We start from the raw sequence: 17,731 nt of genomic DNA, 5'->3' as shown, positions 1-17,731 counted from the left end.
ACTGGAGCCATTCATTTTTCACCTGCTTGTGTTTGTTGTCTGGCAACCAGTCAAGGGTGCTATTAGCAGAATTAAGCTCCAGAAGAAAAGATTACCCCGTAGGAGGGAAGATAAAGACTGGAAAGTGTGGCTTGTTATCAGTATCACAATAAGGACCAGGTCAGAAAGGATTCAGTGTGGGTTTCATTTCAAACAGGTAATCTCTGCTGAAATAATAGAGTAATTGTTGCTTTGAAACCTTTATGTGCTGCAGCACACTACAGCTCATTTGATACCGATTCTGGATTTAATGACGAACTTCAACAAGGCTGAAACAGACACACACAGAAAGCAAGAAAAGAACAGTGCACTAGTAGAAAATGTCTTTATCCTCTAATTCCAGGTCAGTATAGTGAAACGTAAAATATTATTCAGGGCAGTTTTATACTTTGATTTATGTCTCCCCTCCTTCTCAGGCTGCTTTCTATCTGTCTATAAAGTTTTGGTCTATAAACATGCAGTAACGTAATACAAAATATTGCAAGAGTAATAACATATGTAATTATAGTACATCTCACAAATCCTGAACACAAGCAATGAATCAAAGCTTTCCAGGACTATTCCTTGAAATACAACTTTTTCTAGGTTTTATTCGAAGGTTTGCAAGCAGTCACAGGGACAAGCTGCAAGATGCACATTGCAGACAACAGACAGCATTTTATGTTTTTCTGGCAAATTGCCTAAATGTTTGTCTTGGAAAGTAATTGTTGAGTGGGCTTTTCCTGTTTTTTTCATTATGAAGATAATGCACCTTTCTCTCATCGTCCCCTCTAGAAACGTCCATTAACTGTTTGGAGTTTAATCTGCACTTTGGTTTCTTACTGTCTGCAGAAAGCGCTAAGGAAAACTTCCAGGAGTTGAACTTCTATGACTCAAAATACAAAGGATAAGCTGGTAAACACTGCAGAAACACAAAGAAAAAACAAGAAAGAACTCTAGGCTCTAACCTTAGGACAATCCTTGGTTTCCAAGCTTTGGAGGCATTTAAAGAAAGCTCCACTTCGGTGTGGACTTTGTCAGCCTTATCCACAGTCCTTTTCAAGCCATGGCACAAGCCACACCTGGGAGAAGCAGCTCAGGGCTCTAATATCTTCTCTGGGGCCATTTCTGGGGATTTCTGGCTGTGGGGCAGAAAACAGATCACACAGGGTTGTTACGCACAGAGGAAGCACCTTGATCCCCTTTCAGTTACCACAGGCCTTGTTGTGGCCCTCGAAACAACGCAGAGGACACAGCCAGGCTGTGATTTCCCCCAGAACCTCAGTGCTGAATCCACAAACACATTTTATGGGTATAACGCCCACTGTTAGGTGATGTATTTAGGAACGGGAGTGTGCTCGCTCCCTCCCTGGGTACCTGATAGCACTCACTATCATACTGTCTTCTGCCTGGATTCAGATATGAGATAATCTACACTTAAGAGTTTTTGAAGTTGATCAAGGAATTCTGAGCTTGCACAGTTTTTAATCAAAAAATCTTGCAAAAGTAGGGGATTTGCAGAAAATAATTTAGGTACCAACCTTTCTATAAAACTAGGGAACTGTGGGTAACTACGAAAGGGTCAACACAACATCAGTTCCAGATAAGACTGTGATAAGATAAGGCTGTGATGAGATGCAATCACTTATAAAGCCAAAGGCTCACAACCCAGATGGTGTCAGTTCTCTTGATGAAGTGGAATACAAGACTTAAATGCTTAAAATATTTTAATGATGATAATGTGGTTTTTGGTAAAAAGTAGTGGAGTGACAGAATCCATCAAAAAAACCTGAAGGATACACGTCGAAAAATTTCAATTTTAAACGGGTACTTTATAAGAACTAAATCAGTGTCCAGTCTATGGCTTGAACACGGCAAAGAAATCACTCTTTATGGAAAATGGAGTCCAAAGGTGCAAAGAACAGAGTCTGGGAGCTCCAAGAGGCACAGCACAGGTTGTAGCACAGGTATCTCACTGTGGACAGTGCCATTAGATAATATTCCAGAGTGCAGAGGAAGAGACAGTATTGCTGCTGGTAAAGTTTGCAGATGACACAAGGTTGGGTGAAGAAATTAATAACAACATGGACACATCAATTCTTCAGTTTCATCTGGACTGTTAAATAGGTGGAGCTCATTTGCTTACACATAGAACCACAGGGTCATTTTGGTTGGAAAAGACCTTTAAGATCATCAAGTCCAACCATTAACCCAGCACTGCCAAATCCACCTCTAACCCATGTCCCTGAGAACCTCATTTATGTGTCTGTTCAACCCCTCCAGGGATGGTGACTCCAGCACTGCCCTGGCAGCCTGTTCCAATGCCCAACAGCCCTTTCTGGGAAGAAATTGTTCCCCAGATCCAATCTAAACCCCACAATACAACCAGCCGCAGGGTCATGGCTTAAAAGGGCAGTACAAGGCTGGCTGGCCATTAAGAGCTATTTGGTTCTTGCTTGGGACATATTAGCTACGATTGTGCCTACTGAGCAAGACCAGTCACTCCAAACCCATGGAAACGTTTACGCTGTGCTAACACTGCTCTGCCTACAGATAACACTGACTGGTTCTAAATCCAGGGAGGAGAAGGGAACCAGCCTTGAAAGAAACTCAGGCTTCCAGCCTTTTAAAGTTCATTACCAGAACAATTACTTGCTTGTGTCTTGCATTTTGCTAACCTATTCCAATTACTTCTTTTACTTGTTATGGCAACAAAATTGCCACACAGACCAAAAAAAAAAAAAGACAGAAAGCTCTTCATTGATAATAAAACTTAGATTCTAGAATGATCTCCACAGGAGCAGCCTCTGGGCTCTCCTGGCTCCACTGAAGTCACTGGGGAGCACACGGGTTTGCCCACAGAAGGCTCATGGCAGATTCGAGCGCACGAGCTGAGGGGCTGATCCTGCTAACACTTCATACCAGGCACAGAGACCATCAAACTAAATCCTAATTAAGTGTCTGAATTCCCAGTGAAACCCATGGGTAGTTGATGTGGATATTGATCCAGCTGCTTATCATTGTGAGTACACCACTGATTTCTAGAGCAGATGATGGCACTTGCTGTTTTGTTCTAATTCCTCTTTTCTCCTTGGATGTGAGAGAAGTAAACTCTGAGGATGGCTGCATTATTAACTCCACACTAGCATTTTCTCAAAGGAAAAAATTACTCTTATACCTAAGTATGAACTTGAGTGCGTGCGACACAGGGAGAAAAGCAGAACATCACCGGAAAGCACAAGACTTGAAAGTTTTGGAGAACATATACTATAAAGGCTTATAAAAGAGCTAGAAGACCTTAAAGAGATTTATATAGCCTGAAACATAATGACCTATTATGCTTTTTTGCTACATTGCCATTGAAATTAGCTGATAAAAATATTTGGTGAATAACGCAAAATAAAAACATTCTGATTTCACACCAAAGGTATGCTCAGCTTTAACAGGAAATAAGAACCCTGCACCTATTAGATCATATCTTTGCTACCCACTCAGAGTAAATGATTGATATAACAGACATGTTGAATCAAGATGCGAGTACATTCTTTGCTTTTCCTACACAGTCACTTTCCGCCAACAGATTTTCTTTTTCCCCCCAGAATATCTGTGATTCCTTAAATTCTTTGAGGTTATTCCCTTAATAATCAGAGTTGCTGCCTGAGCAAAGAGCTGCAGCACGACGCTTTCTCTCTGCTGTAAGAGGGTCAGAGGCGGAACACAGCCCGGCTGCGCTGCTGCCATCAAACCAGCCCAGCTGGAGAAAACATAAACACAGTGGTGGGCAGAATAGCCAAAAGTAGGGGGCCAGGAGGGAAACCGGTCATGTCACTTATTTCTTTAACAGATTAGGGCCTGATCCAGGTCCCACTGAAGTCAGTGACACAGTTGCTAGCAAGTTCAACAGAAGAGATCTTCAAGAGCGTGTTTTCTTGCCAACTGAGTAATATGGCTGGGCCCTGCAGATTTCTGCGGCAAGGAAATAATCCTTCCCCACCTCCACAGTTCTTCAGAGCAGACCTTATTCAAAAGAGCAGCTTCTTCAGGAGGCGGGATCCCTTTAGCATAAATATTCCTCCTGTCCCCAGTCACCTTCCTCTTCTTTGCACACATCTGCACAGCAGGGGATTTGATTTTTTTGTCAGATGTGGGGCACACCTTTAAAGAAAGCAGCTACTCTTCTCCACTTTGTATTTACATGTATTCACCATCCTGTGACTCTGCTACTCATACCTGGAGACAAGAGAATCTGCAGAATAATGATTAGAAAGTTGTTTATCTCTGTGGAGTTTAGCAGGTGAGAACAGCTACACCAGACAGACTTCTGCAAACCACGAGAAACCTCACAAGACACAATTATTTAACCTTTGATTAACACATCCCCTAAGTCCTGCCATCCTGGCTCTCCCAAACTGTGCCCAAACATGGGAAGCAGTTCTGAGCTCTTTGCACTTGACTGTACTTGTGCACATGTAGCAGCTGAATCACAGAATCACAGAATGTCAGGGATTGGAAGGGACCTGGAAAGCTCATCCAGTGCAATCCCCCCATGGAGCAGGAACACCCAGATGAGGTTACACAGGAAGGTGTCCAGGCGGGTTGGAATGTCTGCACAGAAGGAGACTCCACAACCCCCCTGGGCAGCCTGGGCCAGGCTCTGCCACCCCCACCAGGAAGAAGTTTCTTCTCAAATTTAAGTGGAACCTCCTGTGTTCCAGTTTGTACCCATTGCCCCTTGTCCTATCATTGGTTGTCATCGAGAAGAGCCTGGCTCCATCCTCCTGACACTCCCCCTTTATATATCTGTAAACATTAATGAGGTCACCCCTCAGTCTCCTCTTGTCCAGCTCCAGAGCCCCAGCTCCCTCAGCCTTTCCTCACACGGGAGATGCTCCACTCCCTTCAGCATCTTGGTGGCTGCGCTGGACTCTCTCCAGCAGTTCCCTGTCCTGCTGGAACTGAGGGGCCACAACTGGACACAAGATTCCAGATGTGGTCTCCCCAGGGCAGAGTAGAGGGGCAGGAGAACCTCTCTGACCTACTGACCACCCCCCTTTTAATCCACCCCAGGTACCATTGACCTTCCTGGCCACAAGGGCACAGTGAAGGCCAAAGGTGGGTGGGAAGTGATTTAGAGCCATTGCTGAGGTAGAGCTCAGAAAACATGGAGATATTTTGAGCTCATGTTGGTAGCACAGCTGTTAAATGGACTTTTTACGCCAAGGAACTTGTCAGAAGTCAGAGGTAAAACCTTACTTACTATTTTATTAAATTACTTGGGATACAACAAAATAGAATTGTTTCTTGTTCTTTGTGTTCCTTTGCATCTTAAGGGGAGAAATGAGATTTTATTGAATAGTAAGTGTAACGAGAATGGCACATTTGAGGAAACACGTACCCATATCATTAGTATCAGGAAATGTAGTACATTAAGAATGTAGGAAGAAACTTCTTAATAGTGTAAAAGAGAGGGTTTATTAATTTGGATTATTCCAATGGGTGTTTGTTTCTCACAAGACTGCAGCAAATTCTTTTCTTCTTTCAACTCCCAAATCAGTATCACCTTCAGGAAACACCCCAGTTACTTTCTCCTACCTCTAATACGTTCTTACCCTAAGGAGCCTGCTCTTCCCCTAAAAGGAAGGAACTCTGCAGTGATTTCTTCAGAATAAATCCTATATTTGTGAAGACTTATTATGGATGAAAATGAATGAAATAAATAGAACAGCAAAAACAAAGGCAATGCTGTTTCCTATTGCATATATGCCGGCTGCATATTCAGCATGTTTTATCATCAATAATATTTATTCTTGACGGATTCCTGAAATCACCCCATGTACTGCTGTCCTATCGCACCACATGTTCAACAAATGTCACTCACCTGAGTGCGTGCTTAAATTTACAATTCATGATGGATTTGTGCGGATGAAGAGATAGATGGATATATGAATTGTGGGCAAAGCTGTGAGACCTCACCGTAGTTTTGAAAAATTGGGTGTGGGAGATAATAATTTTTTTAAGTTAGAAAAATAATATTAGATCCACAGACGATTTTTCAGCACAGACTCATGTTCTCACTAAAAATACTCTGCTCCAAAGATGCTATTCGTTTTCTACCACTGTCTGTGTGAAAAGCTTAGATCTGCAGAATCTGGGCAGATCTTATAACCAAACTATTCTGACAAAACAAATCTTAAAAACAAGATATGCAATACAGCTGTTTAGTCATTCCCCAGGGCTCACTGGTGCTTACTGTCAGATCTCAGCTCTTTTGCTTTAAGCAAGGAGGGCCGATCTCTTTAGATTATCTTATAGAGTATGTACGTCTCTGGTCTCTGTGCTCCATGCTTCACCCTACGTGGCTCTAACAAGTCTCCCGCTGCCACATTCTTGTTTTCAGGAAGCTCTCTTAACATTTTTGTCTCCTTTTGATCTCTGGACCCTTCTCCTGACACTTTTCACAGCCACCTGAAAATGGGATTCCTAAAGTCAATAATTTGCTTATTGTCTCTCTAGTGTAAACTTAAATGTTTTTCATCTCAGAAGCTATTTTCTTGAGTGTTCTTTTCACATTTCTGATTGGATTCAAGCAATCTGGGATTTAAAAACCATACTACCACCTGAAATGAACACTAGTACCTGCCTACTGCTCAGTAACTGTTGGTAGTCTGGGATTTAGATCTGTTAGCTCCTTTCCTTTATAGTGTTTAATCAGTTTAAGTATATGGAGGCGCTACAGCTGACAGTGGATTTTACACACTTAAGGATGTGATAGTAGAGGAGACCTTTTCTATTCAGAGAGAGTCCCACCGGGCCTGTAAAGGTCCATGTCCTCAGACCCTGTTGCAGGACGGAAGCCTAAACAAACCATCTAGCACAGTAAGAAAATACGTCTCAGCCTATTATATTCCGCCCCCCCAGCACCACCACCCCTCCAATTGGTTAAAATAGTACGGTATTCTGTACCACAAAAGACTGTAATTTGTAAGGAATGCTGAGCACTTGGAAAGCACAAGGGGACACTGAGAGTGGGGAGGTCCTACCCCATAGACACTCCAGCCCTTTCAGACCATGGGAACACAGGCTGCCCCCCCAGACATGAAATGTAGCCTTAAGAGATGAATGCTGTTCTTAGCCTGGACAAAAAAAATCAAAAAAGATGTTTCCAAAACTGCACAGCTCGCCTTTAGCCCAGAATCTTTCTTTTAAAACAATGAAGCCTTTTAGAGGTTGCATACAAAGGAGGAACATGGAAGATAAGTTTACTCTTGCTCCACAAATGAAATCTGATTATATACCAGTGCTCAGCCATATGGAACAGAGAATGTCTCAGCTCTAGGGACATTAGACCACCACCTCCAACCCTACATGGCACTGAAGGAAGACAAAAGAAATAACATAGACTGAATCTCTTGTTGATAAGAACAGGAACAATCAACACAAGGACCTCTGGACATTCAAGCACTGTCCTCACCAACCACCTGCAGGAGAACAAGCATCTGTGATCATTCACAGTTTTCCGATGGTTTCCACTTGGCTCACACTATTTTAATGGTTGAACGGGGTTTAAAACCATCAAAACCAGTTTTATTGAAGACAAAATTCTGTTTCATATGACAGAGAAGCAAAAATACCAAAAGAATTAATGATGCCTGCTATTACTCATTGCACCTCTCCCTCATAAGGAAAGAAAAATGGTACAGTCACCACAGACACAGGTGAAATCAGTCCTGGTACCTTTAAGAAATTCCATCAGATTTCATGAGCTATGCAGGTCAGGCAGGATCAGGTCAGTATTTTGGGCAGCAACCTCTGAAGAACATCTAAACTGCTGCAAGTGATACTGCTGAGCCAGTAGCTGCATCCTACAGTCTAAATCACTGCAGAGCAGATGACCCAAAATGGTATTAATGGCAGGCGCTGACAGAGATACTACCTTTCACATGACATGTAAAATTCACGTACTTAACACAGCTGGTGAAGTCAGAAGGTATCTCTTGCAGGAAAATAGAATACTAGTTGCACTGTTTCAGCCAAATTCCAACACATTTAGGTTTTGCTGTCCTGGGAACAGGGACTTGCACAGCTCTGGGAGCTTCACCTTCAGTTGTTTTGAGGCCCATGGAAAAACACCCCTGTCTAGAAGAACTCCAAACAAACCATATGTCTGCAATTCTTCCATCTCCAAATCCAAATCCAGGGATAACATGATGTGACATTCACAGACTGTGGAGTGTTGTGCTGTGATCTTTGGCCTTTTGGAAAACACAACGTCAGAGAAATTTCCGAGGCAAGTCTGCCGGAAGGGAAGAATCCTTCACGTCGCAATATTCTTTATTCCCTGGCACTCCCCTGACCCCTGATGTGATTCACTCAGCCTGCAGGAAAGTTTTTGCTCCACCTGATCAAAGAAAAAGGGTAATTTTCTTCCAGATTGATGAGTTGGTTCAGCATCTACTCTGCAGTCAGACAAGCATGAGACCTGCTGCCCCAGAGGAAAACTATCCACATAGTTGGGAAGAAGGGAGAGGAAGAGGAGTGAGACTGTGTCCTTCACCTGAAATGAGCTGTTGGACCCGTTCAGTCTTATCGTGCACCTTCCTAGTGAGAGAGAAGATGGCTCGATGTATAGAAGACCTGAAGTACCATCTAGAGGAACCTCTTGTCCTCAGAGGAGAGAGTAAGCCTAGTGCAATGTTCCTAACTTAAGACTGTACTTAAATCTTTTGCCTAATAAGGACAGCATTAAAGCATCTCCATTAGATGAGGAAAATACGGGCCATGGTATCTGTGCCTGAATTCAGTCTTGCCAAAAGGTCAGCGCGGATGGACCCAGAGGGAGGACTGCGTTATACATCTCGGCCGAAACAAAAATCCTGCTTTTCCCGTGAATGCAAGCGTTCTGCTCTTCTGACCAGGCACACCTGTTTTCTCTACTAACTCACATCCTCACAGCCACGTGTGCCCAGGGGAAGTGGGGGGGAGTGTCATAAATAGCAGAAGCAAATAATTTACCCAGAGAAGAGCATTCCATGCTTTCTGTATGCAAATTCTGCATAAAAATTCTACATATATGGTGCAGAACTGCTCTGAACCGAACTCTAAAAATGTTTAATGCAAACACAGCTGTTATCAAGTGTTGTTCTTTCCAAGACTCCATTCAGTTTGATAGTTATCACTATGCCAACAGCATTCCCAGTACAAATCTCTCTGAGACTTAATAACCGCTTTACACACAAGAAGTTCACTTCACCCTGAAACTCGGTGCTCTGGATCTCTACCAAATGTGTTTCTCCCTTCTAATGGTACCAAGTGATCCCAAATCAACCCTAACAGACACTGATCAAAGATATTTAACTAATATAGGTTTTTAAGGACTACAAATATTTTTAATTTAAGGACACACTTTAGAACATCCCTGTTCAGCAAAATATTGCAGTGCCTTTGAGTACATACTCAAATCTCACTGACGTCAGAAGAGATATGATACATATGTTTAAACCACGGTATCTGGTAAAATTCACCAAAGTGTTTTGAATTGTAATAACACTTTATTCAAATATCAGTTTTTCAGAGCTGAGGTCGATCAGAGAATTCCAATAAAATGTTAATGTAGCATTTTAGTTGACTGGTTAGATAGTTATCGACATTAGCTTTTAGAAAAGGGGTATTTTTAATCCAGCTATAAAAGAGGTTTTTTAAGAATCAAAAGTCTTTTAAATGTGTAATTCTACAAGACTAAAGGACACAGCACTTCACTTATATTTCCTTCAGGGGGCTGATCATAGGATCTAGCTGTGCATTGTGTTCTTAAGAAAATATCTGAAATGACTCAGCAGCTGGCATTTTCAAATGTCATAGAGACAGTAAGGTCATTCTCTTTAACCCAAATCAGGACCTGAACTGTTGATTATAGAATATGGATTAATATTATATGCATATATGTGATTTAAAAAAATCTGAGCTAGAACATTCTTATTCATTTCACTGAATGCCTAACAAGGGATGCTCCGTCGCATCCTTCATCGAATTCCCGTGTAGGAAGCAGAGATGGCAGCTCTGTCAGGGCAGCCGCTCTTCATCCCTTTCAGCCGGGCGGATCTTACAGGATCAGCTTTCCCAGCACACCAACCAGCACCGCAGAGCTAATGAGGTGGAGCAGGTCATCTGCACACACACAGAAAAAAAGGATGGGAACAGACCTCCTTCCGCTCTGAAGCAAAGACAAGCACGTGCTGCAATGTGTATTAGTTAAATGTAGCATTAGTAGCTTATCTAACACTAAATCGTGAGAAAAAGTAATTCACAGAATGTCATAAGAACATATATCAGTATTATTGTTGTAAAACCCAACCTTAGGTTATGGTTGGACTTGATGATCCTGAGGGTCTCTTCTGAAATGATTCTATGATTCTCACAGTTTGAACTCCAGAGCGAAGTAAAGACTCCGCTCAGAACAGACTCTTCCCACAGCTCATCCTCTCTCCCTCATTAGCTCACCAAGCAGCAGCATCAGAAGCAACTGGAGGTTAGTGACACATTGTAATTATCAACTGATAGTCTGTCCCTTGGAAAAGCAGAAGATAAGTCTCTAATTAACGTGGGCCAGTTACTTTCCTCTCTTAACGCTTCCTTTGCTGAAGCACAAGGCGGAGCAACGGTGAGGAAGCCCAATAAAAAGCCTGATGGCTACTTGCATCTCTATGCCTGGCAGTAACTGAAGCAGGTTTCACTCCATCTGAGCACAGATCTAGCTTTGAGAAAAGCAGGAAACAAAGACATATAGGCCTGTCCTCTAGAAACCAACATTTCGACTCCTGACTCCTCATGGCACGTGCAAACAGCCACGATTCAGGAGTCCTGGTCTGAGCTGGCAGTGGGCTGAGTTCCACGATGTCCATGCCTTCAGTATCACATATGGAGACCACATAAACCCATCCTCAGGGTCTGTTGGGGTTTGGGGGATTGCTTTTAGGATTCTGGAGTAGTTTGCATCAGGTACAAGGAAGTGCTGTAGGTTCTGACTTTGATTTCCTAAGGTTATTTGTAACCCTTGCCAAGGGGATGGTGCTGAGGGAATACAAACTGGGAAAAGCAATGACTGAAAGTGGAATTTCTGAGAATATTCCCAGAGCTGAGCTTGAGGCTTTGCTTTCTGGTGCAGGTTCCCATCAGCAATGCAGATGGACAGAGGGTTTTCAGCTCTATGCCACTACACTGGATGTGCCCAATTTCAGTTCTTCTCTCAAAAAAAGACATATATTTGCTTTTATGAGGTACAAGCTCAGGTGCAGGAGAAAGTTTATGACTGAGAGAAACATCTTTTCTCAACAGACTGGTCCAAATCACTCCACAGGGACTCCCACACTCTCCCAGAGGAATCACAAGAAAAGCAGACAAGAAAACAAAAGATGACTGAATATATGTCACAGCAAGGAGGAAACCCAAAATCTTTACCCCTGAGTGTATTTAATTGTACCTGACACTGTAGACATATGAAGAGACCAACTTGCAAGAAGCTGGAGGAATCCATTGAGAATTGCCACTGGCTCAAACCAGACAGACTTCAGAGGTCCAAGACACAACCCTCAGCTTGCCAAAGTCGATAGACAGTCCTGTCTGAGAACTCCGTGACAGAAACCGATTAAGATGACCTGCAAGAGACAAAAGACAGACAAGAGAAAAGCTAGTAGTTTTCCAGGAATGAAGGCCACATATTATCACAACGAACATGGAAGATTCCAAGTTCAGGAAGGACTTCTTTGGTTACAATCCACATTGACATCCATGATATTACACACCAGGCACCAGCCCAGAGCTCTTGACAGACTGCAGAAAAGGGTTTTTAATTATCTTTTCAGAAAACTTTCCAAGCAAGGAAAAGAACAGTAAGTGAAAGTTTAGCTCATTAAGTAAGCAGCGAAGGAGGGGAATTTTTTTTTGAGCAGTGGAACAACTTTTACAGAGAACAGGGGTTTAGTCTCACACAGAGGATTAACAGCCTCCTGAAAGATAGGCTAAAAATCTCTTATCAAACTGTGTAAATGGCGTTTGAAAATGAGATAATGATGCTTCAGATGCCTAAATGTGTATGTAATTGGACAAGGGTTCAATCAGCAAATAGCACTGCGATTCAAGGCATTATCTGGCCTAGCAATGTGTCACCGCTCCTTTGCTGCGGGTTACAAAACCACAGCTCAGCCAGCAAGAGATCAGGCATTTCCTAACGCGGACTAAAAGGCTGGTTCACCCTCTCTCGTGCCACATCTGGTGCTCATCTACCTGCAGGGTGAGCTGGATTGGGGTGCAGTTACACAAGACAGCTATTTAGCTGCTGAAAAAGAGTGGCAGGACTGGATAGCAGGAAGTAGGGAGGAGCAGAACTACCTCTTTCAACAGAAGGTCAAGATGTTAGATCAGCTCAACTGTATCATATAACTTTATCCTCAGATTTCCTAAGAGGAGAGGAGGGAAATCAGAATTTAGGTGGTCTGAATTACTCTCTAGAGATTTCTCCCTAAATTATAAAAGGAAACGAATGTGATTGCATCTTAACTCTAAGAAAAAGTAATTTTCAATGGTTTTGCCTTCCTCAAGCTGCCTCACTAAAGAGTCTGATGACTACTATAGTTTGTGGGAAGAAGGGAGTAGGAAAAGCAGTGGTGAGTCTGATACTGAGGTAGCTTTTGTTTAGAGAGATTAAAACTGTTGCAGACACACACTCTGATTTAATCTGGGGAAGAAGAAATCTTTACATTCTAGTGGTCAAGAATAGCTAAGCATAATAATATCTAAAACTGGCACAGCTAGACCTAGAAGACAATGTCTAAAGGCATTTTAAGGTATTGTGATCTGAGAGAGACTAAGCTTAAAAACCTCTGTGTTGTATTAGGAGGAGAAGTAGTAAAAAGGAGGTGTCAGAGACCTTCTTTTCTTTCCTTCTCTCCTTGAAGAATAAATAATTATATGGTTGAAACTTGGGGATAAGTCAATTAACCTGAATGTTAAAATCACTATTTACATCTTATGTAAAGAAAGGAGAAAAAAGAGAGCGCTCAATTTTTTTCCAAGACACTTACCTGTTAGGCTGTCAGAGATCGCACAGGAACGCACTGAATGCTTCCAAATGATGAAGTGAGCAGTGACACGCAACCATTCAGTTGTCATCAGGGTAGGAGATAACCCGCTTGCAAGCCTTTGTCTGTAATGGAGAGAAAGAAAAACTGTATTATCATGGATGGATCACTCGGCCATTTTAAAACATATTGAAACATAACATGTAGGTTTTGCCAGCAGGATTGGAGATTGACTTGGACAGCAGTAAGGATTCCAGTGGCAATGGACACACACAAACCTCTGAGATGCTGTGGCATAAAAAAAGTTCATTTGACCATAAGATGTCTATGAAGTGGAAGCAGAGATGCAACACCACCTCTGTACACAGATGAGACATCTATTAGAGTTGCCAGTCGGTTTTGATGCACATTCCTTGAAGAAGGTTTGACTATTCCTCAAGTATTCCAAGTAAGGTTACAAAAAATATTGAGATCTTGAAAAGGAAAGCTTATAGTGTGAGGCTTAAGGAGTTCAGTATATTGAGCTTAATACATGGAGAGGAGACTTGACAACCAGGAATGTCTTGATCTAACAAAAGTATAAAATCCTGGAGCTGATAAAATCAGTGGAGACTGATTAATTCAACTCTAAAATAAAAAAGTAATTTCCTTGTAATAAGCATTATTAAATATTGGAACATCTTAGTACAGGATTTGGCTGACTTTGTTCTTCTTAGCCTTTAAGCAAGACCAGATACAGTTCTAGTTTAACACTTTAATCCAGCTTCCAGAAAACACCTCATGGTCTATGGAAACAGGGTTAGAAACAGATGATCAGTGGGGTGGTCCCTTCTGCCCTGAGTGCCTATGTACAGGTAGCAGGTACTTCTTTAAGAAAATAAACAAAGACCCGCTTTAAAAGCCAGAGTGTAAACTGATCTGACTGATGTGGTCTGATGCAACAGACTTAGCTTTATTGGATTAACTAGCAAACTTTATCAGCTTCCCAAGAGTCCCATGAAAACATTCTAGTGCTCACCCTTTCAAGACTGTTGCTTAAAAAGGACTTGAATACGAGCAACTGCAAAAAAGGTGGATGGAGAGATCGGAGTTGTTAACCTTTGCACAAAATAGTCAAAATATATGGTTTATGGATGTACATTCACATGTATGAAGCCAATCTAAATCTATTTCTAAAAGCCTGCTGCTCCTATGTGAAAGAGCAACCCTTTGAGGAAATAAGGAGCAAGGAGCAAAAGTAAAACTTAAGTAAAACTTGACTTTGCTACAATAACCAGTCACTTACCTTCATTACTGAATTTCAAGCTGTGATCAACAGACAAGTTTTAAGGAGTCTGCAGCATAGTAATAAAAGACAACCTATTTGCCACGGTCTTAAACTCACTATGCGAGAGTCTCCTCTGAGAGACTTTTCAGAGTCTGTGAGCCCAAATGTTCAGAAACCTCTGGCTTCAATTTTCAGAAGCCAACAAATGCGTTTTGGATGCCTTAATTTTTAACAGCATTCTTGCGATTTTTTTGCTGGAGACAGATGAAATATTCAAAGTTTGCTGAAACCTACACTCTGAAGAATCTTAAACACAAAAATTGAAGAACGAAAAAAAATCAGTTGCTCTTTTCGTCCTAGCTAATTGTCTTTCTGTTTGGTTTTCTTTTCCTTTTCTTCCTTTGTTTTTTCTAAGGCCTGTGAATAAATCGGAAAAGCTGTCATATCGTATTTGACAAACAAGTTCTCTAAGAATGAATGAATATGACCCCAAAAAGCAAGGTGCAAAATCTCTAACAACTGGCTCTCCTTGGGGCTGGTACATCTGCACTGTCAGCTATTCTCCAAACCCGGCAGGTTTGAAGATTTCTGCATGCACGACACACCATGTGGGCTCCAAGCCTACAGTACAGCTCCCAAAAGGAGATTTTGATGGGTCAAAGCCATTTTATTGAATTAGCCCTTTATTGTTTACATTAAATCCAAGTGAGCTCAGAAATACTGACTTAGCCTTCTGAAAGACTGGATTATACCGCGTGGCTCGGATGCAAAAAAAGATTAGGGTTTTTATACTAATTACTTCCAGCATGCGAAGTGCATGGAGCAGAAGAGCGCCAACTTCAGAGACACTCTGCTGGGTATTTCAGCGCAGGAATATTTGCCACCTTGTCTTGCCACAAGTAAAATAACTGCTGCTCCATAGTGTAATTTGGAGTGCCACATTGTCATTAAACCTTGCGTATGAAATTGCCGTGTCTGGGACAGAGGGTAGTGACAGCCCTTTCCGCTTGTTTCTGGTTGTTTGAGCCGTTTTCCACAGTCACTGTTGCTGTGAAGTACAGTGTAGCACCACCTCCTCCTACTGTACATCACTTTTTCAGAAAACCAGAGAATAGGAAAAGATTATCTCATGATTACTGAGTTTTCATTCATTTCTACTTAATCAGCTAAGCAATCCATCAAGAAGCAAAGTTTCCCAGGCTACAAATCCCAAGGTACTTTCAGCAATTTGAAAAATCAGAGCTGAGTATAGATGTGAACATGATATGCCAGGTCACTGTCATTATTGTAAATCACAAGTGCTGCAGTCAGACACGATGGACAGATACAAAACATGCAGAAGACTCTTTCACATGATGGGTGTTCCTCCCTAAACAAACCCTTATATTCCTCATAATCAAATGGGCACCTGCTTACACAAACAGACATTCAGCTTCTGGGCAGCTTTCGTGGCCAAAACCAGAAATCACTCACAGGTAAATCAAAATTAGCAGGGAGTTTAATAATTTGTATGGGCAAAACAGATGTCCCAGAAGCACCCACAGCTTTCACTGAATGACTTTGCACACAGTGACATCAGATCTTCTCACCACGCAAATTACTACTTGGGGCTTGGGGTCTGTTGGTATTTGTTTGAGTGATGATACTCGGTGCAGCTTGTGAAAACAGAACAAACAGAAGGCCTAAACGAGACTGAAGATTTGTGAACTGCTGATCCTACAGAAGGACACCCTATATTGCTTTAACATCCAGCAGTACCCAGTACATGGGGTTTTTATGATAGTTTTTATATATTAAGCAAAATGTGCTCAAACTCTAAGTTACAGTAAGGAAATCTCCAGATCTTTAAACTCACACAAGCTGTGATGTGGAAGGTAAGGCTCACAAAAGGGTCTTGTTTTAAATCTTGCATTCAATAAACTGCTAGAAGAACAAAATGAAAACAAGCTATTGTGTTAATCTCCAGATTAGCCCTCATAGTCTGTCAATTTAATACTGATTAGTAAACAATGTCCATAATTAAGCTGTTGTTGGAGACACAAATGCCCCACGAGCCCGAACTAATGCGTAGTATTCAATCCTTTTACAAAGGATGGCAGATACAATTCCAGGAATGTTAATGCTGTCAAGTATCCATGATGTACATAACAAAAGAGAAGGCAGAGAGTTGAGGTAATTAAGCTCACACTAGACCTTCTCTCCAACCTGTACGTGTTTATTGACTAAACCTTATGAGGTGTAGTAAATAAAATGCCACTGAGTCGTGGGAGCTGGGACCAAAAATGGTACGAGGTTTATGGGGCCGTCAAACTCTGGATTCCCCTGGCATCAAAGCACACACATACCCTGTGCTAAGGGCAGTGACATTAATGTGCATGACAGGGGTCCATGGGGCCGTGGTCCCCTAATTGTTTAGGAGACCTTTTAGTCTGGTTGCAGACTGCATGTCTTGGTATTTGTGGAGCTAATTGCACTAAAATCCGCCAGCACAGTGTTTGCGGTGATGGGTTAACTCATTTATCCTCAGGATAATACTCAGCTCTTTGTCAACCTGCTCTTCCAGCAGTGCTGCCGATGGAAACTCCCTGATCGCCCATGTGCAAGAACATAAACATTAAAATGTGAAACAATACCAATTTTTCTGAGTGTTTTCATTACTGGTAACCTGTTCGACTTCTCTCATGAGGGTCACAGAGCCAAGTCTGGAGTTTAGTCCCTGATAAACTCCAGCAGCTGGGAGCAGCAGAAGTGCTTGGCCTGGGCTCCTCTTATCAGTTTATTTTTCTATACTGAACCTCACAGATTTTCAGTTTTGAACTAACCTTGTGCAGCAGAGCACAGACACGTTAATGCTCTGGGTTCCCTGGGACATTCTGGTTTTCCCCTCAAGAAAAGAATGAAGGTGGATGTAATTATAAGCAATCTTTTATTCTGATCTCAGTATTTTCTACATGGGGACAAAGTGGCACTAGCCATAGTCTGAAAAGTGACATAATGCAGCAGAATATTTTTTCCTAATATGGACTCTGAGATTTACAAACTTCAGAGTGAGAGGAACTAAATATTCTTTTTCATGTTTTTCCAGAGTTTTTGATTTATGGTATTTCCCCAGACTTCTTGCCCCGTGTTTACAAATACGCAACTAACAAAGTCATAATTATAGCAATTCAGATGGGTGGAGAACTTTCTGTTCAAGGATCTCAAGCGTCTCGGCACACACAGAGCAGCACCGTGCAAGTTTCCTACAGGATCAAATGTATTGATAACTCCATTGTACAGTTCGGACATCCACAAATTCAATTGTTTTGCCAAAGGTCAGAAAGAGTGTAAATTAGCGGTAGAACTGGGAATAATAAATTTAATGAAATTTAAC

The 17,731-nt window shown here is 41.8% G+C and overlaps 2 long non-coding RNA genes across 2 annotated transcripts in view; both read right to left on the bottom strand.

Moving 5' to 3' along the window:
• The window catches only part of LOC309442699, a 50,632-nt gene extending 38,973 nt beyond the window's left edge, over positions 1 to 11,659 (bottom strand). Inside the window, exons 1-2 of the long non-coding RNA XR_014184654.1 lie at positions 11,495 to 11,659; positions 987 to 1,156 (exon numbers count right to left, since the gene is read on the bottom strand). This is a non-coding gene — a long non-coding RNA (uncharacterized lncRNA). The remainder of the gene's footprint in view (positions 1 to 986; positions 1,157 to 11,494) is intronic.
• Positions 11,660 to 13,092: 1,433 nt separating this feature from the next.
• The window catches only part of LOC309442700, a 45,170-nt gene continuing 40,531 nt past the window's right edge, over positions 13,093 to 17,731 (bottom strand). Inside the window, exon 3 of the long non-coding RNA XR_014184655.1 lies at positions 13,093 to 13,216. This is a non-coding gene — a long non-coding RNA (uncharacterized lncRNA). The remainder of the gene's footprint in view (positions 13,217 to 17,731) is intronic.

Source organism: Streptopelia decaocto (genome assembly GCF_964273445.1).
Source record: "Streptopelia decaocto genome assembly, chromosome: 7".
NCBI classification, from domain to species: domain Eukaryota; kingdom Metazoa; phylum Chordata; class Aves; order Columbiformes; family Columbidae; genus Streptopelia; species Streptopelia decaocto.
The sequence above is the reverse complement of the archived record's forward strand: the minus strand, read 5'-3'. Positions and strand labels throughout refer to the sequence as shown.